Genomic DNA, 25501 nt, shown 5'->3' with positions numbered 1-25501 from the left:
AACTATCATATTGGAGTTGGACAAGACAAACTGAAGAACCCAAAAGAAGGCACAAGAATCAGAGCCCCACTTGTTAACACACTTAGGAATCCCATAACAAACATTAAACTAGAACCCATAATATATACACAGAGGACCGGTAAAGCCTGGTGCAGGCCCTGTGCACGCTGCTGCAGTTGCTGTGAGTTCCCAGGAGCTGTGCTTGTTCTCCTGGTGTCCTCCTTCCCCTCTGTCTCTTTCTCCCTGCTCTTCCACGGGGTTCCCTGAGCCCTGAGGGGAGGGGTTTATATACCGCCCTTTTAATAAGTGTAATAATCACTGAGTTGTTTTCCTGTCTCCCCTCTTAGGCCATGAGCCCCTTAGAAGTGAAATTCCACTTAGTCATCTCTCAGTCCTTGGTAGATATCTGGTAAATGTTTAAAAAGTTCAAGGCATAAATGTGAGTGAATCAAGGCACCTATATCTCTGTTTGGGTTTACTTTCTTAAGAATGTCTGCTTCCGTTCCAGTTTTTCTGCCAGGGTCTTCTTTCTTCAGGGCATATAGCTCCTCGCTCTTTGAATGAGGCACGTCTCTATTTGTTATGTACCCAGTGTTCTGCCTGCATGTAGGCCTGCAGGCCAGAAGAGGGCACCAGATCGCATTACAGGTAGTCGTGAGCCACCATCTATGTGGTTGCTGGGAATTGAACTCAGGACCTTTGGAAGAGCAGCCAGTGCTCTTAACCTCTGAGCCATCTCGCCTGAGTTTTAACCAATGTATCCTTCCAGGTACAGAAGCAAACTGGCTCAGTCAGTCTGTAAATGCCCCAACACGTCTGCTCCTCCTCGTTTCCCTTTTCTCCAGACTCTTCCTACCTGCTCCGCATTGAAGTACTGGCTCAAGAATCATGTCCTCTGTGACTCCAGCCAAAACAAACCTCTCTCTACTCACAAAATAGACATTTGCAGCCTTCTCATGGTGTTCATGCATATATGCTGAACTAAATTATGGGGAATCCCTGTCCAAGCCAAAATGGAAGAAAACTGTGGATCCATCTCTGGCACCCTCCTTAAGATAAATGGAGCTTGAATAAGAGTGGTCCCATGGCCTCAAATATTTGAATGTTTAGTCACCAGTGAGTGGAACAACTTGAAAATACTGTACAGATTAGGCAGCCGTGGCCTTGTTGGAGTAGGTGTGACCTTATTAGAAGAAGTGTATCTCTGGAGGTAGCCTTTGAGGTTTCCAGTAGCTCTCTCTCTCTTCCCACCAACTGGGGATCAGGATGTAGACCTCTATTACTTCTCCAGCACCATGCCTGCTATGCTTTCTCCATGATGATAATGGACTAAACCTCTGAAATTGGAAGCCAGCCCCAGTTAAATGTTTTCTTTATAAGAGTTGCTTTGGTTATGGTGTCTCTTCACCACAATAGAACAGTGACTAAGACAATGCCCTACTGTGGCATCACACAATCACACACACACACACACACACACACACACACACACACACACACACACACACTGTTACCAAAGTTTTTGGATGAATGGATAAATAAATTTTTACAATGGTCCAAAATATTTCACTTCTTACTTTTCCTGTCATCCTACAGTAGGTACTGTTCAGATGTCGCTTTTTAAGCATGGGCTAAAAGTGAAATGAAGAAATAGTTATACAAGTAGTGGAGATGCTACCAAGGTAACTAAATATTGAGAACTGTGATGCTAAGACTCAAAACAGATTGAAGAAAAAGATAGTCATTTTGTCAACCAATTTTAAGATGGTGGCTGATTTGACTTTTTTTTACTTTTCTAGTAAGTATTTGTTGTAGGTTACTAGACACAAAGAACAATTCTAAGTTCTAGTTTCAGACAGGTAGCATTTTTCCCTTGGCACACTTTTACACAACAATTAGATGTAAAATAAAATAAAAAGCTATTATTTATGAGCTCACTTTTAAAACTAATAGAAAATGTTCTAATTTTTTCCAGTCTTAACAAAATCCTCAGCTATCTGGACAAGTCTTTACTAAAACATTCTTTTGAGATCAGACATAGTGGGACATGCCTTTAATCCCAGCACTTGGGAGGCAGAGGCAGGGGGATCTCTGTGAGTTCAAGGATAGCATGGTCTGCATGAGCAGTTCTAGGATAGCCAGGGCTGCATAACAGAGATTCTGCCTCAAAAAGGAAGGAAAGAAAGAGAGAGAGAGAGAGAGAGAAGAAAGTCTTTTGAAACAACCATTTCTGTTTAAGGACAGATCCATGTTGGATCATGTGAATTTGCATCAGACAATACTATTAAAAAGCAGTTGAAGTGGACAGGGTAAAAACCATAAGACCTAAACCCTACACAAAGAAGGACAGGCAACTGAGGAATTCTGAGAGTGAGAAATTGTCTTTCCCAGGGAAAAGCACACCAATTGGCTATCTAATACCAAGTGATCAGCTCTGAAAACACACACACAGGTAACATTATACAGACTAAGCAGGTTTTGCTTAGGAATATATGTATATATATGTATATACACATACATGTATGTATGTAATTTCAACAATTAGTGAAAAAAGAGGTCATGAAAGAGAGCAAGTAGGGGTGTATGTAAGGGTTTGTGGGGAGGAAAGGAAAGAGGAAAATGTTGTAATTATAATACAAAAGTAAATAATATTTGAAAGCTTTAAAAAAAAGTCCATAATTTTGAGTTGTAGAGGCAAATAAGATGCTAAGCATGTACATCAGAAATGCCTATGATGAGGAAATTAAAGCAGCAGACATGATCTTGTATAAGTTGGCAGAGCCTTGTTTGGACTCAGTGCACAGCTACTCAAGAGAGTATTCACCGCACTGTGGTCAGTATTCTTAGATCCACTTGCCTCTATTCACTTCATATGTCCAGGCAATAGTGTCTATGTTTAGCACCAAAGTCTGCTGTAAGTTAACATTCTTAGAGAGAAGAGGGATTCTATGAGCAAGAGGCATCAAGATCATGATGGGGAAACCTACAGAGACAACCAAACCAAACTAGTGGGAACTCATGAAATTCAGACCAACACCTGTGGAGCCTCCAAAGGACTGGACTAGGCCCTCCGCATAAGCGAGACAGTTGTGTAGTTTGATATGCTTAAGGGTCCTCCTGGCAGTAAGATCAGGATCCATCCCTGGTGCATGAGCAGGCTTTTTGGAGCCCACTGCCTATGGCGGGATGCTGCAGACTGCAGGAAAATGTAATGGAATTCAGCTATTATGGCAAAAACTACTACTTGGAAAGGTCAAGCCATGGTGATATTTTAGCTTTATATATATTAGCTGGTACCTACAATGATTTTCTTGCATGCTTTGTGTGCTTCCAAGAACTCCTAACAATGTACTTATCTAAAATACCTATCAAGCATCCAAGGCCAAACTATCTCCTGAACTAAGGTAACACCCTTATGGAAACAATACCTGACTCCTAGGTCAGGCAGATAGCTTTATTTATTGTGCAATTTAAGCTGAGACCCTCTTTTCTTATACAGCCTTACTAACATTATAGACTCATAACATTTTTACCTAACCACTTTTAGGAATGTAGTTTGAGCACATAAATTCCTTTTTTCTGATATATTAACCAATTTTAGCTCTCAGTTGACCTCTTTCTCTACCACTCCCTTTTTGGGTTGTAAAAGAAAGCCTGAAGGTCACTGCCTGAGGAAAATTCTTGTCTGCCTTTATGACCCTGTAGGAATTCAAGCCTGGTGACCTGGCTGGAGGGGGAGGATTGCTATTGCTTGGGTTTATAACTGGATCCCTCAGAGTCTTAGGGAGAACTGAGAGGTATAAGGAGACTTAGAGGAGGATTTTGACTAGAGAATTTGAGGACAAGGTGGAAGATGAAGAAGAGCCAGATGGGGAAGTACTAGATGAGTAAGAACGAGATGAGAAGAACCTAAATGAGGCAGAATTAAGATGAGAGAATTAAGATAGAACTTAGAGGGGACAGCAGAAAAAAGGAAGAGAGAAATCATGCAAGAAAGGATCAAGGCCCGAGAACAGAACTGAAACTGTGTAGATAGGATTTTATCCCAGAAGAATAAATTAGATGGACAAAAAGCTTGGTGTACTTAGATTCAATTCCCAAAAATAATCCTCGCCATTCATAGTTTCTCTTCTGGGACCCTGGGAAGAATATTATTAAGGCTGGACCATAATAATATTCAAGAGTGAGACACCTTGCACAGCCTTGAGGCAGGGGGAGGGGCTTGGACCTGCCTCTGCTAAATGCAGCAGGCTCTGCTGACTCCCCATGGGAGCCCTTACCATCTTGTAGGAGAGAATGGGGGTGGGTTGGGGGAGAGGAGGCTGGAGGGGCAGGAGGAGGGAAGAGGGGAATCTGTGATTAGTATGTAAAATGAATAAAAAAATTTTTTCTTAATAATAAAAAAAAAAGAAATGTCTGATAGAAACTGTCTTCATTAGTAAAATATCATAGTGGTCACTAATGCTATTTTATTTTAAGGGGGTCTACACTGAATCTCACTATAAGTAAAGGGTTCCTTCTCAGCTCATCACCCTATGTGTCTATGTGTTATGGAATATTATTTTAACTGGGCAAAGATATGTTACATTTGTTTATGCTGTGGAATAGTACTTTAACTGTGTAAAGTCTTGCAGGCCACAAGAATATATCATAGAGATTCAGCTGTGTATTAAAGCTGAACTTTGACCAGCCAAGGGTCTGTCAAAAGGCAAAGCCATTTATTATGAATATTTGGTGTTACCCAGCCTTTAATATTCTAGCTGTCTTCTGCTATGAAATCCTTGCATGACCAGACCAATTGGTAAACAATTCAGCTCCCCAGACCTGCTGTACCTACTAAGTTACTAACTGCCCTGCTGAGCTTAGGAGACAAGGTGGTGGGAGACACATAGCTTTGCTTCCTGTGCTAATGAAGCTCAGACCATCCCCTCACCTTGTGGAGGCCTAGTGGTTCTCCAAAGCATTTTGACTAAAAACAAAAGAGGTTTTTACATATCAATGTGAGAGATAAAACAACATTCCTGAGGAGGCAGGGAATAAGGTGCCCAGGGAAAGAAAAGGTGGGTATTTTCTGTAGACAAAGACAGAACAGCATGGCCAGAGAAGAGAGGACAACAGAGGTTCCATAGAGGGTAAGCAGATCTCGAGTACAGTTTTCTGAGTACCAGGAGTAGAGAGTAGCAGAGATGAAGAAAGAGGATACAGAGGACAAAGATGAGGCTGAAAGCATAGGAGTTAGTTGTTAGCAGGACTGTGAGCTAGGGAGCTGGATGGAATTGCAGTTATGGAGACAGGATTTCATCCCAGAGAAATAAAGTAGGTGGATACAGAGCTTGGTATGTCTAGAGTTATTCCTGCCTTGAGTGCCTGGTGGAGCTATAGCTGAACTGATGTAATTTTGTCTTAGAGGAATGAAGTTAACAGTCATAAGAACATAGTGGACATAGATTTTTTTTTTCCCTGATATACCACGCCGAGCCTAGCAAAGCCCCCTTGGACCCTGGGTGTACTGCATTTGTTTATGCTGCATTTGTCTGACAATGTAAGGATGTGTATTTAATTACGGAAAGATCTGTTGTGCTTGTTTCACCTTGCCTGTCAAACACTCATAACTAATAATAAGCCTCTGTGTCATGATTTGGGAGCTGGATGGTGGCCTACAAGAAAAAGCCTGGTACATTTGGTGTTCCAATATGGGGCCCAAATTTCCACATGGGGCCTGAAAAAGGAAAAAAAAAAAAAGAGAGATACAGCTCCTTCAAGAGGCTCTGCCATACAGCAAGTACTTGAGCAGCTAGTAGCTAAGTAAAAAAGCCTACTGCAGCATGGGCATCACAGAGCTGGAGTGACTGAATGAAGTTCTGGTCAAAGGCACCTCTGAACCAGGTGCTGCTAGCCTAAGGCTCAGCTCTCACAGACCTGAAAAAGGGGTAGAGCCAGCCTCCAAAGGTGGAGGACCCAGTAGTGACATAGCAGTTTAAGGTTTTCCTCATGCAGACAGAAAAGGCTAGAGATACACAGTAAAACAGGTTCAGACAGAAAAAAAAAAAACAAAAAAACAAAAAAAACCTCTAAACAGGTTATAGTGCTTTTAAAAATATATGCAGGCTTAAGAAAGAAAAGAAAATGGGTATAGACAGTCATAGAAAAAAAGTGAATAGTTTATAAATAATAAAAAATGAATAAGCCACATAGAGATGGGAAATACACAGCGAGTCTGGATCCTGTACATGGTTGAGTTGTCTTGGAATTTTTTTGAATGCTGAAGACCGAACATCAGCTGCTAAGAAACACTGGATTGAAAAAGGAACTGCTGAATTAAACCAGCCTAGATACTTTAGGAATGCCTTAATTTTAAAATGGAAGTAAAAAATGTATTGCTTTGGGGAAGAGGTTATGCTTTTGTTTTCATAGGAAATGAAAGGCTGTAGATTTGTTCAAGGTTGATAAAGATCAGGTTTGATAGTGGAAGACCCCCTGAAAATCTTGGCCACAGATATAATGAAATAAACCTAGAAAAACTATAAGACAAGACAGGTGACATACATTTTACCTGCTCAAACATAAAACAAAAAAAATATATTTGCATGGCTATGTACAGTATATAGTCTCTGACTGTGTTAATGCAGATATGTATGTTACCTTTGAAAGTTTGTGTGTTTTCAGAGCAAGGAGCCAGACACCAATGAAAACAGGTGGCCTCTCAGAGTGCCTCTGTTACAGTTTCCTCAGAGTTCTACATCCAGAACAGCTTCAAGGATGCTGGCTGAGATGATACAGCCTCAGACTATTCTAGCCAGAATTGTAGATAAGCCTTGCATTTTCCCATTGCACAGAGACTGAACAACAAATTGTTATAGCTGATCTTCCCAGGACTTAATCATTATCTCAATTTTCTCAGGTCTCCTAAAACAATGTCTTTGCCCACATTCCCAAGAGGTGGGGTAGGTGGTTTTTGGTCATTCTGTGGGTTATGGATAGTTGTCATCATTTAGTGGGGATACAGGAATATAGGGTAAAAAGGACAACTATTAACTTAAAATACTTTACATTGGTATGGATTTTGGTATATTGATACAAATTTAATGTTATACTGTATATGTTTCTATTCTTGTTTAAGGTATTGTGCTTATGCAGTTTATTTAAAAATGTATGATTAAGAAATGCAGGTTAGTAGTTGTCATCTATAATAATCAAACTTGTAGCCTTATTAGATATGTTTTTAAGATTAAATGGATTTTTTTTTAGATAGACAGGTGATTTTCAAATGCTTCAAAGACCTACAGAATATGGCATTCAAGATGTTTAACAACCTGAGGCTTTTCATGACAGTGAGACACATCTGCTCCTGGCATCACAAATTTAATTCATAAAAGGATGGTGGGCATTGAAGAATCTTCATATGGATTTTGCTTTCAATACAACAAAGCTAACCATTTGGGTAAGAAACTGTCCTTGCCTCCACTACTGACAGTATATCATCCAAACTGGACATGCAAGATACAGAAGAAATAGAATGCTGAACTTTGCCAAAACAAGGTGGACAGTCCTTCAAAATTCGTCCTTTGTAGAAAAGTCTGCCAGACATTCTGCAGGATACACAGGAAAGTGACAGCTAGACTTTGCCAAGACTAAGTTGGACAGTCCTTCAAAATTCCTGCTTCATAGAAGAGTCTCCCAGATATTTTAGGCCTATAGTTCAAAGACTGGATGCCCCAACATTGCCAAGGAACCTTGGGTAACTATTCAGTCAGCCAGATATCTCTATCATTTCTAAAGATTTGGAAATAGCTTGTTCCACTCTTTCTGTTTACTCAGGAAATACATCCTTCTGGGGTCTTTGATGGTGTTGAAGACTAGATAGTCATAGTAATAGTTTTCTTTAGTTATGATAGAACATAAATTAGGTACAAAACTTTGGACTCACCAAGACAGGATAAATAATTGAGTTTTTTCTTTGAATTTGCCAAATGTAAATGGACTGGACATTGGAAGCTTACTTGATAACTGGTCTTATTGTATATAGTCTTACTTGATAACTGGTCTTATTGTATATAGTCTTACTATGTTAAAGTTAAAACCTTTCTTTTATACAAAAAAGAGGAAATGTTGTAGAATATTATTTTAACTGAGCAAAGATGTGTTACATTTGTTTATGCTGCATTTGTGTAACATTGTAAGGATGTGTGCTTAATTATGTAAAGATGTGTTGCATTTGTTTCACCTTACCTGCCTAAGGCACCTAATTGGTCTAATAAAAAGCTAAACAGCCAATGGCTAGGCAGGAGAGGGATAGGTAAGGCTGAAAAACAGAGAGAATTAATAGGAGGAGAAATCTAGGCTCAAGAAGAAGAGAAGAGAGAGGAGGAGAAAGAAGAAAATGGGGGAGAAAAAGAGGGAGATGCCAGGCGCCATCCAGGCAGCCACCAGACAGACAGACATAAGAAGCAGTGACAGTAAGACAGACAGACAGAAAGTAAGCAAGGTAAAAAGCCCCGAGACAAAAGGAAGATAAAGAGAAACAGGTTAATTTAAGTTAAAGGAGCTATCCAGAAACAAGCCTAAGCCGGGCCAAGCATTCATAACTAATAGTAAGTCTCCATCTCATGATTTGGGAGCTGGTTGGTGGCCTAAAAGAAAAGGGCTGGTACATCTATGTACCAGCTTCTGGCTTCATTTCTTGCTAAGTGATTGCTATAAAAAGGGACTTTCATATGTCCACAATGGTAGAAAATTGGAGTGGTTTTCATTCTGGAAACCAGCTGTGAAGCAATAAAAATGGAAATCTACACAGCATAGGGAAAATGGGAACCCCAAAGACAAGGGATAGAAGTGAAATTTCACAAATATTTTACATCTAAATGTACTGTATTAGGTTTCATGGTTTGCAAGACTGAATACCAAATGTAAAATCACAATGTCAGAAAAAAAGACCTTTATAACCTACTCAGCAAGTAGTAGAACTTCCAATATTAACTCTCTCAGAATGTTATAATAAATATTATTAAAGGTGCACATAGAATAGGTCACATACAAATGGAAAAATGAGTATCCTGTATTTTTTTAAGCTATTTCTTATAGACTTCCTGAAAAGTGAAGTAAAATGAGGAATGTCTCAGGAATAACTGATAACTATAGCCTTTGATTACAGTCTCTGACAGTAACAGCAATAGTTACTATTAAGGAGAATCATGGACACCAATGACTTTTCTTGACAACACCTTCATTTTCAATGTGTAGCTTTTGTGGATCTTAGTAACTGTTTTAAAAATCTCTGCGTATATGGATCTACTTTCAAACTATTGGCAGTACTGAATTAAGCTATTAACAGGCCAGAATTGTTAGAGACTTAATACTGACCTTGTTAGTTTCCAGAGGCTCTGAGTGTAGACGAATTTCTAAACGGTCTTATTAAATAAGAAACACAGAGCCAAATATAGGGGTAAAAGCCTTAGAGATCAGGGAAATAGTAAGAACTACTGCTATAGCTTCCCAAGAGAGCTACTTCCTGTCTTCCCAGGCTTTTATTGCCTTGCTGTTCTGCCCTCTCATTGGTTCTTAGCCCAGCTACCTCATTTCCTTGTCACTGCCTGTCTGTACAGACCTCCAGGTCTCTATGGTTGGTACTGGGATTAAAGGCATGTATCATCACACTTGGCTGTTCCCTAGTGTGTCCTTGAACACACAAAGACCCTGCCTGCCAAGTGATCAGATTAAAGGCGTGTGCTACTACTACCTGACTTTTGTGTTAATGGCTTGCTATTACCTCTGATCTCCAGGCAAACTTTATTTATTAACACACAAATATAATATCACCACATTCAGCACAAATAAAATATCACCACACCTGAGAGGTGCTTTTCTATCTAATTTATTGAGCAAATATTTATTTAAAACCGATTATGTGTAGGCAAAAGGCTAACACAGAGTTTCCAGTTCCAAAGAGCTTATTGTCCCATGTGATAACTACAGCATGATGAAACAGTGGCTGGTTAGATTTGATGATGTCACTCCAGGAGTATCCAGGCCTCACAGCACTTGGACAAAAGTATTGGAATTTCACTTCACCCTCTGGTGACTTGGAACAGAATCTTTTCTTACTGTGTGTGAAAGCTGAGAAAGCCACTTACCTCCCTGGTCTTCTGAGTTCCTCCACTGAGACACACAGAAATAAGAATTCTTACCTTATGGGATTGTTTGGATGAGGTGCGTTTTCCCAGTTAAAGTCGTTGTTCTGTAAGTGATCCTCACTGTTGATGGGAGAAGAACCAGCTGTGCTGCAAGACAGCAGAGCAGCAGGCAGAGGAGCAGGGGCCTCTGAAGACTGGATGGGGTTTTACCCAGTGACAAAGAGAAGGAAATGTATGTTACATAAAAAGGACAGCAAGTAAAAAGAGCTTTGAAAGGGGATATTTATTGAGGAAAAGAATCTGTATTTTTTTTAATGAGATGCTAATTTAGTCAGGGGTCAGGAAAAAAAGGTAAGAATTTGGACAGGGTTATAAAAATTTAAATTGGAACACTCTGTTCAATTAGTGCTAGCTGGGACTCCTGTTTGTCAGAGTAAGGAAACACTGGTGCCTGGAAACATTTCCAAGCTCACACACAAGCACACAGATTTCATTGGTATAGGGAAAACACAAAAACAAGTCTGTTCCATTAGGGTAGAATAACCTTCAGGCAAGGGGGATTATTTCTTTTGAAATAATGAAAACCTCTTCAGTCTCAGCATCAACATTTCCTTTTTTTCTTTTTTTTCTCAGAAATGCTATCACTGTTGGCAAGAAGTAAGAAATGTAGACATGATCTCTTCTGTGTGATTGAGGGAGCTGTGCAGACAGGTGAATTTGTGCATATTCATTTGTACAATTAATTTCCCAAAAAGTATACAATTCATTTCAAATACAACTATATGCCAATGGTCTGAAAAATGCAGGAGTCAAAATAGACAAGGTGGAGTCATTAGGACTTCTATCTACTTTCAAAAATTGATATGTCCCAATTGAGCATGGCCAGTCTGCACAAAGACACAAGGGTTACATATATCCAAGATATGAGGATTCTTAGCCATGATGAAAAAGGCGTCAAAACCCCTCACAGGTGTGAATTTCTCACGGAAGATAAGAATGGCGACAGGGCATCTTTACTGGCTGGTGACTGAACCAGGTACCCTCATGCACAGATATGGACACATTAAGGTTAACTTCTGGCTGTTTCAAGTGAGCTCAGTCAAGGCATCCCAAGGCATTGGCAATTGTTTCTCTGAAGACTACTTACAACAGCATCAGCTATACGGTTCTACCTCAGATTTACTGAGTTAAACAGCTGTATAAGACAGCTGCTTCACATCTGAGTTTTGACAAACTTTCTTTCATAATTTACGTGAACAGGAAATTTTGATGAAGGAACACTTACTATGGTCTATCTTCTGTTCAGTGAGAAAAGTGATTGATAGGATATGAGACACAATTCTTGTCCTCAATAAGCTCACAAGAGTGGGCAGATGAAAACCTGGGAGATGAGATGTAACACAGTATTGATTTTCTGGTATAAACAAGACATGGGCTGAGTTCTTTCCATGCAAACCACACCTGTATAACATCATAATTACCTTGTAAAACAGATATTTTGAATTGAGTCTGGTTGCACTAAAGGAGATAAAAGTAGTTCATGAAGACTGGATGAATTCCGAGAGGGAAGTAATGGAAACAGTGTGGGAACACTTCCCTCACACTCTGAGCAGCAGCAGTTGTGAGAAATGTGCATTCCCAGGACTTTTCCTCCTTGGCGAAGGAGAGAGCTCATCACAGCAAGTTTTTAGGATGTCATTAGGCATTTCATTGAAAAGTAAAGAATGGTGAGAATTCATACAAGGAAACGGCACTAAAAACTATAGGAAGATGAGCCCAAGCAAGTTTTCTGAGTTCTAATTTGAGCCCCCAAATGAGATAAGAGTTCTATGGGTTCACTGTTCCCCATTTGGAGAGCTTTCTGGGTCTCTCATTCTCCACAAAAGGCAAGTGAAGGACCCTTCCATTGACTGTCCTTTCATATCGTCACATTTGAACTGGCTACCAACATGGATTACCAGTGTAGTCATACTTACCTATACCATAGTATCCGTTTCATAAAACCTCTCTCACTACCAAAACCTTCCTAAGAAAATAACTTGTATGTGCATGTGTGCGTGCATGTGTATGTATGTGTGCATGTGTGCATGCATGCGTGCATGTGTGCGTGCGTGTGTTCAAGAGTCCAATATACTTCAACTCTCTGCCTTCAACTCCCTCTAAAGTATTTCTGAAAGCACAGCTGGGAAAATGTTCAGTAGACAAACTCAGGTCTTACCTTTTCTCTGCTCAAAATCATTTAATGATCTCACATTTCACTCAAGTTTAGACCATAGTCTTTGAGACAGCACACGAGGTCCAAATAATCTGCTCCCTCATCAGTCATTGCCGCACAATGATACCTCTCTAACTCCATCTGCTTCAATTTCCCTTTGCTGTCTCTTGTCCAGCCATGACTGTCCTGAAGACTTTAACATAGCAAGCAGGCTTCTTAGAGACGGCCCTTGCAGCAACTTTTCATGCTGCATGGCGTTTTCTCCAAATATGACTGTAATTCACTCTCTCCCTTTCTTTGTTTCTAGCACTAGCTCATAAGGACTTCTCCTTGGGGTCTTCTCTATTCACATCACCTAAGATTGTGGCCTGCCCATCACTGCCTCCTCTCCTCTGTTATTTCTCTTGCACAGCAAGTTACGGTCTGTTCATCTCAGTTTCCACATCTGCCATCTTAGTCATCCATAAAAACCTCATCTAAATGATGGCAGTTCCTGACACTCCCCTTTTTTTTTAAATCTCCCAAGCTTGAGTATGCACTATATCATGTTATTACAATTGGTAATGATGCCGGCTTGCTTTAAGTTTAAGCAACAATGTTTTTTACCTATTATACTTCTGTTTTTCCTTCAATTTCCCTTCGCTGTCTATACACTCCCTGAAGCAATTGTTCTTCTATTTTTTTGGTTGGTTGATTTTTGAAGCAGGGTCTCATCATGCAGCCCTGGTTAGTCTGAAACTCTCTATGTTGACCAGGCTGGCCTTGAACTCACAGAGAGTAATCAGTTTCTGCCTGGGGTTAAAGGTATACACCAACACACCTGGCTCAAAGCCATAGTTCTGCTGTAACATCTTTCTCGGTTCCAAAGACCAAACCTGTTTTTATTTCAAGAAGCAGTTTAAGAATTGAACAACAGTACTAATCACCTGGAAAGAATTATTAACAAGTGCCAGGACAACAAGCCTGTAGCCAGCATGGTATCATCATCATCCTGCAGATGAGATTCAGTAGCTCACACATGATCCGAAGCCTGTCTCAGATGGAGAACAAGAATGAAATGGAGCCCAATAAACTCCACAGTCCACAATCTATTCTTCTATCTCTGTCCCCAATTAATTACTTCCATTCATTAAACACCTACAATGGGTCCAGATATGTAAGGCACTTCCCAGCTTAATTCACACCTAGAACAACACTGTGGGCTGTAGTGGGTAGCCATTCCAGCTTTGATCTGGAAGTTCCAACCCCCATTGAGATTTCGGTAACTGTCACGCCTACAAGGCAGGGCCAAGAGAGGGCACTGAAGACCCGAGATCCAGATACGCCACTCTTTCTGTTCCTGGACCCTGGACAGTGGAGGTTGACCGAGCAGAGTTCTCCAGAGAAAACCGCTGGACTGCGACACACCTTCCCCAGACCCTGTGACCTACCTATCCCTTCATTTGTAAGTTACGCCACTAATAAACCTCCCTTTTAACTACGTGGAGTGACCTTAATAATTTCACCAATAGTGGGCAAAGTAGTATCAATGTTGCTTTATCAATGAGAAAACCACAGCTCTGGGGGTTCCACCACTTGACTAAGGACTCACACCCATCAAGGGAAGCAGCGTCTTCTCAACTCAGCTACACAATTACACTCCCTGTGTATGCGCTGTCAGCACAAAGATGTCTTTAAATGACATGTTAGGCTCTCGGGTGTCTGAACTGTTGTCAGAGGTCACATAGCCCTTATTCAGTGAACTTGTAATCACAAAGGCTGCTTCTTTTAGAGTCAACACCTCCCTTTCTGTTGCCTGTCTCAACACCAGGAGAGAACAAGTAACAGGTAACAACACCTAAAGGAATTTTAAAAATCCCCTTTGGTTATGACAGGGTTCATTTTACACTAGCATGTGTTTCCTTCTCTCATTTGCAACGTTGTGTGAAAAAGACAAAGATTGTAAAAAAGAGGAAGATGGCTAAAGAGGTGACTCTTTCTCTGTGCCTTTATTACCTATAAATTTTTAAAAATATGGCAGCTGGACACTCCTTTGCTCAGAGTATCCCCCAAGTGGCATGGCTAACCTCACAGAAGCTTCCTGAAGCCTGCTTTGTTTGTTTCTTTGTTTTTGTTTTTGTTTGTTTGTTTGTGAGACACAGTTTCTCTGTGTAGCTTTGGAGCCTTTCCTGGACCTTGCTCTGTAGCCCAGGCTGGCCTCAAACTCACAGAGATCCACCTGCCTCTGCCTCCCAAGTGCTAGGATTAAAGGCATGTGCCACCACCACCCAGGTGAAGCCTACTTTTAAAAATAGTTGTTAAGTATTCTTTGAAAATGTCATAATAAATGATAAAAAAAATCATACATATACATGCATGTATATTTATTTTTTGAAAATGTTATACATATACATGAATGGATATGACCAAATCCCCTTCCCACACCCCTTCCAAATCCCACCATTACTCCACATCACATCTTCCTCCCAGCTTCATGCCCTCTTTTTATAATTTTTATTTACTTATTTTTTTCTCACCGTGTCTAATTATTATTGCCCATATGTGCAAGGGTGTGGGGCTATCCTGAGACCTGGGGAACCTATCAATGGTCACAGTCCAAAAGAAAAAAATGACCATCTTTACAGTTCAGTACTCATGGTCAATTATTTTTTAGCACTTTGAATGGTAATGTGTCTCTGCATTAATCACTACCCACTGCAGTAAGAAACTTCTCTGACCAAGGAGAGTCAAGCACAAATCTATGGATATAAACATAAATACCTAGAAGAAGGCAGTATGACAAGAAAACCACTTAGAAAAGCATCAATAGTTTCTCCCCTAGAACCTGAGTTCCCTAGCCATGGATTTGAACACGAGTTCCTTCCTGTGGAGCTGGTCTCAAATCAATTCAAGATAGTGGTTGGTTGCCCCCATCAACAGTCTTGCCACTATTACACCAGTGGGTACCTATGGTCTGGCAGGCTAATACTGTAACATACAGAGTCCACATTTGGAGGGGGGGGGGGGACCATTGTCATCTTTTGTCCTCGAGCAGCCAGCATGGGGCTCTGCAACCTGTGAATGTTAAACCAGTAGAGAGAGTTTCCTGGTCAGTCCAATACTGGCTTCTCTGTGTTCTGCCATCAAAGTGTGTAGTGTCTTCAGCAATAAGTCTTTCATCTAGCTATGGTGGGCAGGCAGCCAAGAGCAATGGCCATAGCCTGACATGCTTTGGGTGCCTCTTGGGCATTTCTGACAATTGCTCATAGGAAAGTAACATGTGCCAGACAGTGAGAGTTTCACTTAATAGACCATGTCTTCTGGCAACAGAATTGTTATTTGTTCACTAATGCAGAGTACTCCTGTTCAAACTCCCTTTGAGATATATACTATATATATATATGACATATATATAAAATATATAAATGATATAATTTGAGAGAGAGAGAGAGAGAGAGAGAGAGAGAGAGAGAGAGAGAGAGAGAGAGAGAGAGTCGGTATTTTAAATTAGCTTACAACTAGTAAGGATTCATAAGGCCTCCTCATAGAGTCTTTGTGTGCCTGGTGGATCAGGGGCCAAAATTCAAATTCTACACTTCAGAATCCAGAACCCAGTCTTCAAAGGGGGAAGACTTTGGAAACAGAATAAATAAATCAATAACAGGTAAGGAGGATTTACTGAGGAGAATGATGACTCCAGGAGAATCAGGAGCCTGAATCACGCTCTCCAGCAGAGGCCTGGAGTGCACTGCCAGTCAAGCCCTTGCCTCCCCTGCGCATGGACTAGCCAGCAGGCAGCTCTGTCTTCACCTCTGCACCTTCATCAGGCTGGGCTTGGCTTTCACACTTGCTTTGTTTGTCTGGGTAGGTTTTCTTTTGTTTTGCTTTGTTTCAAAGAAAAACTTCCGTTCAGCACTTTGATCCTTATCAAACCAATGCTTTGATAATATCAGAGAGATCGAATATGTCTTATCAATGTAGACAGAGCCCTAGGGTTTCTGGCATGTTCTGTCTGTCCCCCATACCCCCCCACACACACACCCTCCCCTCCACTCAGCCCCAGCTGGCCTCAACCTGCCAGCATGTGAGAGCCCGGGACTGAAAGCCTAAGTCTTTCTGAGCCTTGCTATCTTCTGAAGCTTGATCTCCACCTCCAGCACAAAGCAGTTATGAAAAAAACTCTTGAATTTGAGAAAATACTTTGTGCATTTTTAGTAACTCTTCTCATGGCCGATTTTCATATCTAATTCTGCAGAAGCAGGTAGGGCGTCTCAAAATTATGTATGTAAACCAAAGGACAGTGGGGAGCATTAGGGGAAGGGTGAGGAAGTGAGCCTGTAGTAAGTGGGGAGAAAAATAAAAACTGGGAGTTTTTCAGTGGTTTTTTTTTCTTTCCTGCAGCTAGAGGCCAGCTTATTTTTGTTGTTCACTCCTGCCATCTAGTGGTTACAACGCATTAATGCCTAAATCTGATACGTCTCTCTCTTAACACTTTTTTCATTATCATTATTCGACCATTTCAGACATATACACACGTAGTTTATCATACTCAACCCTCTTCCCTCTCCTATACTCCTGGGTCCCTCCCTTCCCACCATGTCTAACTGAATTGTCTCGTAATTTTATTTATTTGTGGTTTTTATAACCCATTAAGTCCAGTTGGCGTTCTTCAGTTGTTTCTCTTTGCAACAATTCCTGTGCTGTTCTGTCTGTGAATGTTCCGTCTTTGTCGCTGTCAACAGGAAGCCAAAATCTTGAAAAATAAGGATGTATTTGGAGAACTGACAGATTTCTCTTATCCAGCAGCATTCACTGGGAAAATTGTCTCTCAGAAAAGTTGTATTTTTGAAACTCTAGTGAGTCAAGCAATGTCTTTTTCTAAATGTTGAACAGTATTTACAACTGCTGGTTGAAGGTATTCCTCAAGCAAAACAATTGAATAAGGAAACAAAATAGAATTGTAGTCTCTGAGTACTTTAACTTGATAATCAAAAAGCACACCCTGCATTTTTAAAGTTATGTGTAGAGAAACTAACATATGATCACTTACACTATTTTTTAAAGTTTCTTTTAAGAGAACTAATTTTAAAATTGACAAAATTGGAAAATTTTTCAGAGGAGGTATACTTGACTTAATACGGGCACTAAAGGGCAGTAATACACAGGTAGAGGTTTGCTGGCTCAGAGGTCTTCAGGCAGACCTTTCTATGCTGAACAGGCTGGTTTTGAGCTTCACTCTTCCTGTCTCTAGCCCCATGAGTTCTGGGATCACAGGAATTCACCACAATGCCTATGCAGCTTCAAAACCTTTCCCCACAAAGACAGGCCTCAATGGTCTTCAGCACTGTGGGTGGTTCTGCTGAAAAGTCAGCAATACAGAGCAGGATGCAGGGTTGCAGGGTTCAGGGTGGCAGGGTGAGATGTTGCAGGTGCAGTGGTGCAGGGTGAAGTGTTATATTGGAGGGTGCAGTATTGCAGGGTACCATGTTGCAGGTGCAGTGTTGCAGGGTCCTGTGTTGCAAGGCTCAGTGTTGTTGTAGGATGCAGTATTGCAGGGTACAGTGTTGCAGGGTGCAGTGTTGTGTTGCAGGGTGCTGTATTGCAGGGTGCACTGGTGCAGGGTCCTGTGTTGCAGGGTGCAGTGTTGTTGCAGGGTGCAGTGTTGCAAGGTGAAGTGTTGCAGGATACAGTGTTGCAGGGTGCTGTGTTGCAGGGTGCAATGTTGTAGGGTGCAGTGTTGCAGGGTGCTGTGTTGCAGGGTGCAGTGTTGTATTGCAGGCTGCTGTGTTGCAGGGTGCAGTGTTGTATTGCAGGGTGCAGTGTTGCAGGGTGCTGTGGGTGCTGTGTTGCCGACTCCTGTTTACTGTTAACATCACAGTGCATTGTAGAAGCAGCTAAAGGGTGAGGACCAAAGGTGACTGTGAGATAAGAAGGTTTACAAGAGTCATACACCCACCTGCAGTGACAGGCCTGAGCTTTAAAATTGGAGACAGTGCTTCTTCATGTTTAAAGGGAAGAGAAACACAAGGAATGCTCTGTGTGGTGAGCTACTCTTAAACCTGACAATGGCAACGAGGAGGACCAAACCCACAATTGTCCAATTGAAACAAGCTTTATTAAATATTGGCTAGGAAGATGGACACTGGCCAGACCCATAACCAGAATTCCCAGAGAACGGTGCTGAATTATATCAATCAGATGCTCCTAGAGGAAAAACCCACAAAGCTATAGTATTTTCTGCCTTTGTCCAATCAGTAGCAAGCATATATTCTGACATTCTTGCTGCCTACATACCTCCTGCCTACATATGATCAAGCACATCCTGGACAGTTGGGGTAACCAACCTTGTTTACTGAAGTAAAAACATGTGGCTTGTTGTCTTACGTGAACAAATGTCCCCAGCATTCTAGGAAGTTATCTGTCCTTGGGCAAGTAAGGCATACAGGTTAACTTTAGCTTTTATACTACACACATGGCTGGCTTTCTGGAAGAGAATTTTGTAATGGTATAAAACAGACCCAGGTTTAGACATATGGATGACAAAAAGTGGCAAGCTGAAGCAGAGAAGTCCAGGTATGTTTTAAAAAGCAGAAAGGGGAATGGACAAATATTGACCTCGATCTTCAACTCTCACAATGGAATTTCTTTTCAAAATGTAACTCACAGATACATCTATATTTTCTAGAAGGGAAGAAATAGTTATTGATCTGTTGTCTTCCTGGAGTCTCCAGGTAGGTGAGACAGGAAAAGCAAGCTTATATAACAAAGTCATCTGTGCACACATTCACTTCCAACCAGATCTCTCCAAGGACTGCTCCCCAGTGCTAGGCTGGGCACCAGGACACTGGTCCCTCTCTGCTTTCCTTCCATCCTGTCGTGTCCAATCACTCGAGCCTTTTCTATAGTATTTGTTCTTTCACATTCCTACCCAAGGGCCTTTGAGCCAGCAATTTTCCTACCTGCATATTATCTTTTGTTTTGCTTAGTTTTGTCTCTTTTCCCTTTGTTGTTGCATAAAGGAGTTACACTAGTCCAAGTTTAAAGTGAAACCCAAATAGTTATATTATACAAGTTCTGTGACTTTTAAACTGCGACAAGGGACAAAAGGAAAATTCTACTCATTGACAGGAAATCCTCACTTAAGTTTAAAGTGTCACCAGCACTTTCAATCCATGACCCTTCAGTTGAACGTCCTTGGTCCAACAGGAGCTCACATATATTCTTGTGCTAGTCACCCTGTAGCTGAGTGACTTCTTCATACCCTCGATGCTCAATTGCAGTACCACTGTAAGCAAATTTCTTTTTAAATGTCTTCACTAGTTTCTTTTTAGCATAATCACCAATGACCCCTTGGACAGTAGTTAGGGTTTTCCTGCAATTTATACATCTTATGTCATATCTCAGAACAAAACATTCTAGTTTTGTTCCATCAAATAAACTATTTTTATAAAGATGAATTCACAATTATTTTTACATATTTCTTTATTATGTTTTTTATAGAATAAAAAATGTCATGACATTAAGTTTTCCGAAAGTATCTTATTGCCTAAATTAATCAGAGCCACCACCATGGAGTGGCTGCCACTTGGCCTCTGCTTTGCAGGGATAATGTAATATTCAAGGGATACCAGCTGGGGAGTACTGTTGTCACTCTCAGACCTGAAGGTGGAGATGAAAACCCAACTTTGCCTGTCTAAATCACCTGATTGATCTAATAAAAAAAAATGAGTGGCCAATAGCAAGGCAGGAGAAAGGAGCTGACAGGCAGAGAGAATAAATAGGAGGAGAGATCTAGGAAGAGAAGTCTGAGGATCAAGAGAAGAAGGAGGAGGACATCAGGGGCCAGCCACCCAGGTACACAGCAAGCCATGGAGTAAGAAATAAAGGTATATAGACTAGAGAAAGGTAAAAGCCCAGAGGCAAAAAGTACACAGGATAGTTTAAGAAAAGCTGGCTAGAAACAAGCCAAGCTAAGGCTAGGCATTTATAAGTAAGAATAAGTCTCCATGTATATTTATTTGGGAGCTGGTGGTGCCCACCCCCAAAGAGTAAAGAGTAAAAACAACCAACTACAACATACCCTATCATCTAAGTCTCAGCATCTCACAGCACATAGAAGGAATGCTTCACTTCACAAACTAAATTCACTTGGGCCAAACTCAGGGCCCTCTCTGAGGTGATACTACTTTCAGGGACAGACACATATTCAGATGTGGAGAAATGGAGAAGAAACTTACAAGGAAGGGAGAAGCAGTTAAGAGCAAGCTAGCACCAAGTTGATGAAGTTTGGGGCTGAGGTGATCAAGATGCTTTGTAAATGGCTACTCTGCCATGACTGCTGTCTCCTTTGGTGGGAATCTTTGAACTATCATATTAGTAAGGTAAATAAAAATGAAATAAACACAGATGTCATGAAAGGAGAAAGTCAAAATCTACGTAATCTGTCTGAATAATTCAAAACCTAAGGAGATGACACCTAAATAATAAAAATGTCTTCAAAATGATTACTCTTCTTCCTCTACCCTAAATTGTGGCCCAGGAATTAGAAGATACAAAAATGTACATTTCCAAGTGACAGCACTTCTTTTGAAATACTAAGAAACAGGCTTTTACTTATTAAATATTAAATCTGTCCAGATAGCAAAGATCTGAACTCTCAGGGGCTGAGCTGTGAAACAAGAAAGTGATTTTCAACTATTTGCGTTCACACATTGACCTTGTCATCTGTCTCCCTCACACCTGACCCTAGCCTGAGAATGCCACGATCACATTAGTGACAATGAACAGAAGGTGGTCACTGTTCCACTGCTCCTGTCCCCTTCTCCACAGATGTACTAGAGCCTAGACATAGCTGCCCTGGAAAGTCTCATGAGACAGGAAATGAAGCTGCAACTTCAGGGCTGATGAGATGACTTAGCAGGTAAAGGTACTTGGCACCAAGCCTAATGGTGTAAGTTCAATTCCTGGTCCACATGGTAGACAACTGATCCTTGCAAACTGTGTTTTGACTGCCACACATATGTGTCCTGGCATGTACGTGTACACACACGAAAGAAAGAAAGAAAAAAAGAAAGAAAGAAAGAAAGAAAGAAAGAAAGAAAGAAAGAAAGAAAGAAAGAAAGAAAGATTTTAAAGATGAAACTTCATTGAAGATCTGCTGCTTCTGGAGACATGTGAAGAAATTGCACTGATCTTTGTCCTCAGTCAAAGTTTAAACATGGTCTTCAGGGTAGCCTCAATCATCCCAGACTTCCTGCAATAGCCTTTGTGGCTACATTCAAATTATCACACCAGACATTGGTTGCCCAAGACTCTCAAACACTTTCCACCAATAAAAACACTTTATATGGCTAATATGTAACAAAAAAGATACATCTAGAACAGGAACTATTGAGAAAACCACCTTTTAAAAACATCTGAAGATGTATCCTCAAGATCAATTAGAGTCAGCTTTGGAAAGGATCTGTTGAAAGCGTCCCCTGTGGTGCCACAGACACTAATTTACATTACCCAACAAGTTTCACTGCAATTAATCTGAAATCACTGCTCCTTTGCTCTCTATTTAAGCTGAACAGCATGGAATAAAACAACTGGAAAATGAAGCTTCCTGCTTGATTATTCACAAGCTGTGTTCCACAGCTGACATTCATACACAAGTTTGTTCTGAGACCAAAGGCAATTAAGTGGACAGAAAGTTAATTCTGAAGTCTCTGCCACAGAATTAAATATGCTACCTCACAAAGGAGCAAATTCATATCATGACTGACTACATCCTTTAAGATGTAAGCCAAATCTTTTGCTGCTCAGCTATACTATTTAATGAATGAAAGTCACTATGATATTCTATGGCAAGACTTGTTGGAATTAGCTGGAGCCAGACACCTGCTTTTTGAGTATGGACACACACACACACACACACACACACACACACACACACACACACACAAAAACCTGTTATAGGGTGAATCATCTGTCTGATAAGATGCTGTAGAGATGGGGTTTGTTTTTAAATTAGATTGGGGGTGTGGTTTGTAAGACTATTCATTGTTCCCAGACTTCAATTTCTTCATCTGTGAAAGGAGAATAATTGGACACAGTTGAGTGGATGGCTACAATGAGAGAAAGAAGGAGTTTGTGTGGACTTCATAACTCAGAGCCATACCATGGAACTTGTAAGCCACATGTATCTCCCATCACACTTCAGTCAGAAGCAAAACTCACTTTTTCTTGGCTGGACTTCTCCAGCACACGGCAAACATTCCCATAATTCCCTTGCACAGCTTGGCCTCCTTTTCTCTGTACATTGCTTTCTTTTCCACATATCATCACTCATGTCCTATTTCCTCCTCAGGGTTGGAGATGCCAGGGTGACCTTAGCACCTGCAAGGTTCACCCTCTCTACCTCAGGCATCCTTTGAAGCTCCACAGGGAGGAAAAGAGGAGCCAGTAACAAAAAAAGGAGCAGGGGCGGGAGAGGAGGATGAGGTGAGGAAGGAGAAAGACGTCTGTGCTCCAAAACCACAGATTTCGCTGAGCCTGGTAGAGTACCAGGCTGTTCATTTCCTGGAGCATTCCTTGACTGTCTTTCAAATATGGAGCATTGCTTCGTCACTGTGGTTGTGTCTATTAGATGTGAGTGCTCATTTTAAATTTATTTTTGCCCTTCCACTCTCATTAAATTATAAATATTTGTTAAGACAATGTACACTACCTACTCCCCATAAAAAACACGCCTAAAATAGTTAGCATTTCTGCTTTGTTCTGCCAAATGAATCCTCACACCTGCTGTTAGAGTAATGACCACCTTTTATTCTTTTTGCATACTCCTCCCACCTTTCCCAGCCCCCTGCCTCTGGCACAGCTAACCTACACCCACTCCTCAAGCACCTCCGACTACATCGCCTCCCTCTTCTTTACCTACAGTTAAGTCATATCAGTCCCTTGAAGGACTGATCCCTTGGACTGATACACTTTTTTTTTTTTTTGGTTTTTCGAGACAGGGTTTCTCTGTAGTTTTGCGCCTTTCCTGGAACTCACTTTGTAGACCAGGCTGGCCTCGAACTCACAGAGATCCGCCTGTCTCTGCCTCCCGAGTGCTGGGATTAAAGGTGTGCGCCACCACCGCCCGGCCTGATACACTTTTTTGTTCCTCCTCTCTCTCTCTCCTTGCCTTTCTTCCCCAGCACGTGAAAGTTTCACAGAGAATAAGCCAGCTGCAAATTGAAAAGTGGGGCTTGGAGCTCCCCAGATTCAGCCGCCGTTCCCCCATCTTCCCAGAGGATGCCCAGCTGGCCCTGCTCTGTGTTCTCTCACATAATACCACTTCACCACTACCCTTGTATTTATGTAGTCTCGTCCCAATTCCTCGTTTTCATTCAGCATATTGGTGTAGCTGTCATCCAACTATCCTCAGCAAAACTCCAGATCTGTCTTCATAGGCACAAAACATTCACTACTAGTCAAGAGGTCATCTACCTATTTGCAAGCTTAAGTAGTCAGGTACTCAACAGGACATCTGAAATATCACTAAGTGTCCTCAGTTACCTAGGCTCACCATCTGGGTTAGACTCGTCTAGTCTCCTACTTTAGTTTCAGGTTTTCCAGACTCCACCTACATACATTCTCCTTCCCAGGATGCACTTGGTGATTTTTGGTGATAATAAATGCCTGGCCACAGAACTGGCTATGTCCAAGACAGTCTGAATCTGGTCTGTACATGTGTCCAGGGCTGACCACTTAGGACTGAACATGCTATGTGGGAGCTGGTCCCTAGAAGCAGCTGTTCCTACTCTCTCATAGACCATTGGTCATCTGTAACTCTATCTGTGGGTGAAACTATATGGAATTTCCCCAGTCCATGTTAGATGTAGATACATTTCTCATGGACGTTCCTCCTCCAAAAAAAAAAAAAAAAAAAAAAAAAGATATCTCTTTGTTTTGTTTTCCATTTCCTAAGCTATATGGATAGAGACTAATGTTCATTTTACAAATTTTCTGTAAATTATACGAGTGCTTTTTTTAGTTAATTTTTTCATACAATATCTTTTGATCATGTTTCCTTTCCCCCAACCCACCCAATTTTATAATGTTCTCTCTCTCTCTCTCTCTCTCTCTCTCTCTCTCTCTCTCTCTCTCTCTCTCTCTCTCTTTCACACACACACACACACACACACACACACACACACACACACACTCTTTCAAAAACAATCTATGCAGGAGAGGAGGTAGAAAGATCGTAAAAGCCAGAGGAGATGGACGACTCCAAGCAAACAGTGTCTTCCAGACACAACAGGAAAGATGCACATAGGCACTCACAGAGACTGTGGCAGCATGCACAGGACCTGCACAGGTTCAAGCTAGACAAAACTTCCAGCACTGAGAAGGGAAAGTGGACACAAAGTCACGCCTGTAACCACGAAGCTATTTACAATGGTTACCTGATAGGAAAGGGAAAAATCAGTTTTCCCTTTCTCTATCTCTGGAATGTCACTGGGTATATCACCCACACTCCAGAGCAGGCCAACACAAAGTGAAGTCCATGGGTATTTTTGTTTGTCTGCTTACTTGTTTGCTTGCTTGTTTTTCTGTGGGCCTTTTGTTTTGTTCTGACATTTTATTTTTTGTCTCATTGGTTTTTTTGTTTGTTTCAATTTTTATTTTTGATTTTTTAGCTTTTTGTTTGTTTTTTTTTTACAAAGATACATTTTATATGCTGCTGTGATGTTTTAAAGCTAACAATTGCTGAAATAATGAGATTGAATAAATGCAACTAATATTTCATAATTATATTCTGCTGACAATGGAGAAAACAGATATGAGATTGTTATAGGATGCCTTTTTTTTATCAGATAAATATTTTATTAGGGTATGGCATAAGTACAGAACACCACAAAAATCAGAATTTCTATCTGAACCATGATTTCACGTTTGTGTTTTTAAGACCCTCTAGATGGATCTTTCCAAACGCTTTGCCTTTGTGAGACTATGTGGCACAGTTGTCAAAGTCTATCCTGAGATGCTATCTTCCACCCTCCACAACCTACTCAGTTACCAGTGTGACTTTAGGAAATCCATTTGCCCTCACAGGCTTCCTTGTCTAGTTGGTACCTTAGATTGTTTTTTATAAAGGCTAATATATGTTTGGGCATAAAACCTGGTTCATATCTGCTGTGATTAT

General features: G+C 40.9%; 1 protein-coding gene across 20 annotated transcripts in view; it reads right to left on the bottom strand.

Annotated features, from left to right (window-relative positions):
• LOC128116485 (nonsense-mediated mRNA decay factor SMG5-like) overlaps positions 1-25501 on the bottom strand; it is a 122577-nt gene that overhangs the window by 32066 nt on the left and 65010 nt on the right. For 7 of the 20 annotated variants that reach the window (XM_052747765.1, XM_052747759.1, XM_052747766.1 and 4 more), the window contains exons 2-3: positions 11416-11511; positions 10185-10324 (exon numbers count right to left, since the gene is read on the bottom strand). The exons of 6 other annotated variants lie outside the window; for them this stretch is intronic. The gene's annotated coding sequence lies outside the window, so the exon portion shown is untranslated. Of the gene's footprint in view, positions 1-10184; positions 10325-11415; positions 11512-11611; positions 13228-25501 lie in introns of those variants that run through there. 7 more of the 20 variants (XM_052747772.1, XM_052747767.1, XM_052747768.1 and 4 more) reach the window with 3 other exon arrangements.

The sequence above is a fragment of the Peromyscus californicus genome, unplaced genomic scaffold (genome assembly GCF_007827085.1).
Source record: "Peromyscus californicus insignis strain IS unplaced genomic scaffold, ASM782708v3 Scaffold_20__1_contigs__length_68692818, whole genome shotgun sequence".
Classification (NCBI taxonomy): Eukaryota; Metazoa; Chordata; class Mammalia; order Rodentia; family Cricetidae; genus Peromyscus; species Peromyscus californicus.
Note: the sequence above shows the minus strand (reverse complement) of the source record. Positions and strands in the feature narration are given on the sequence as shown.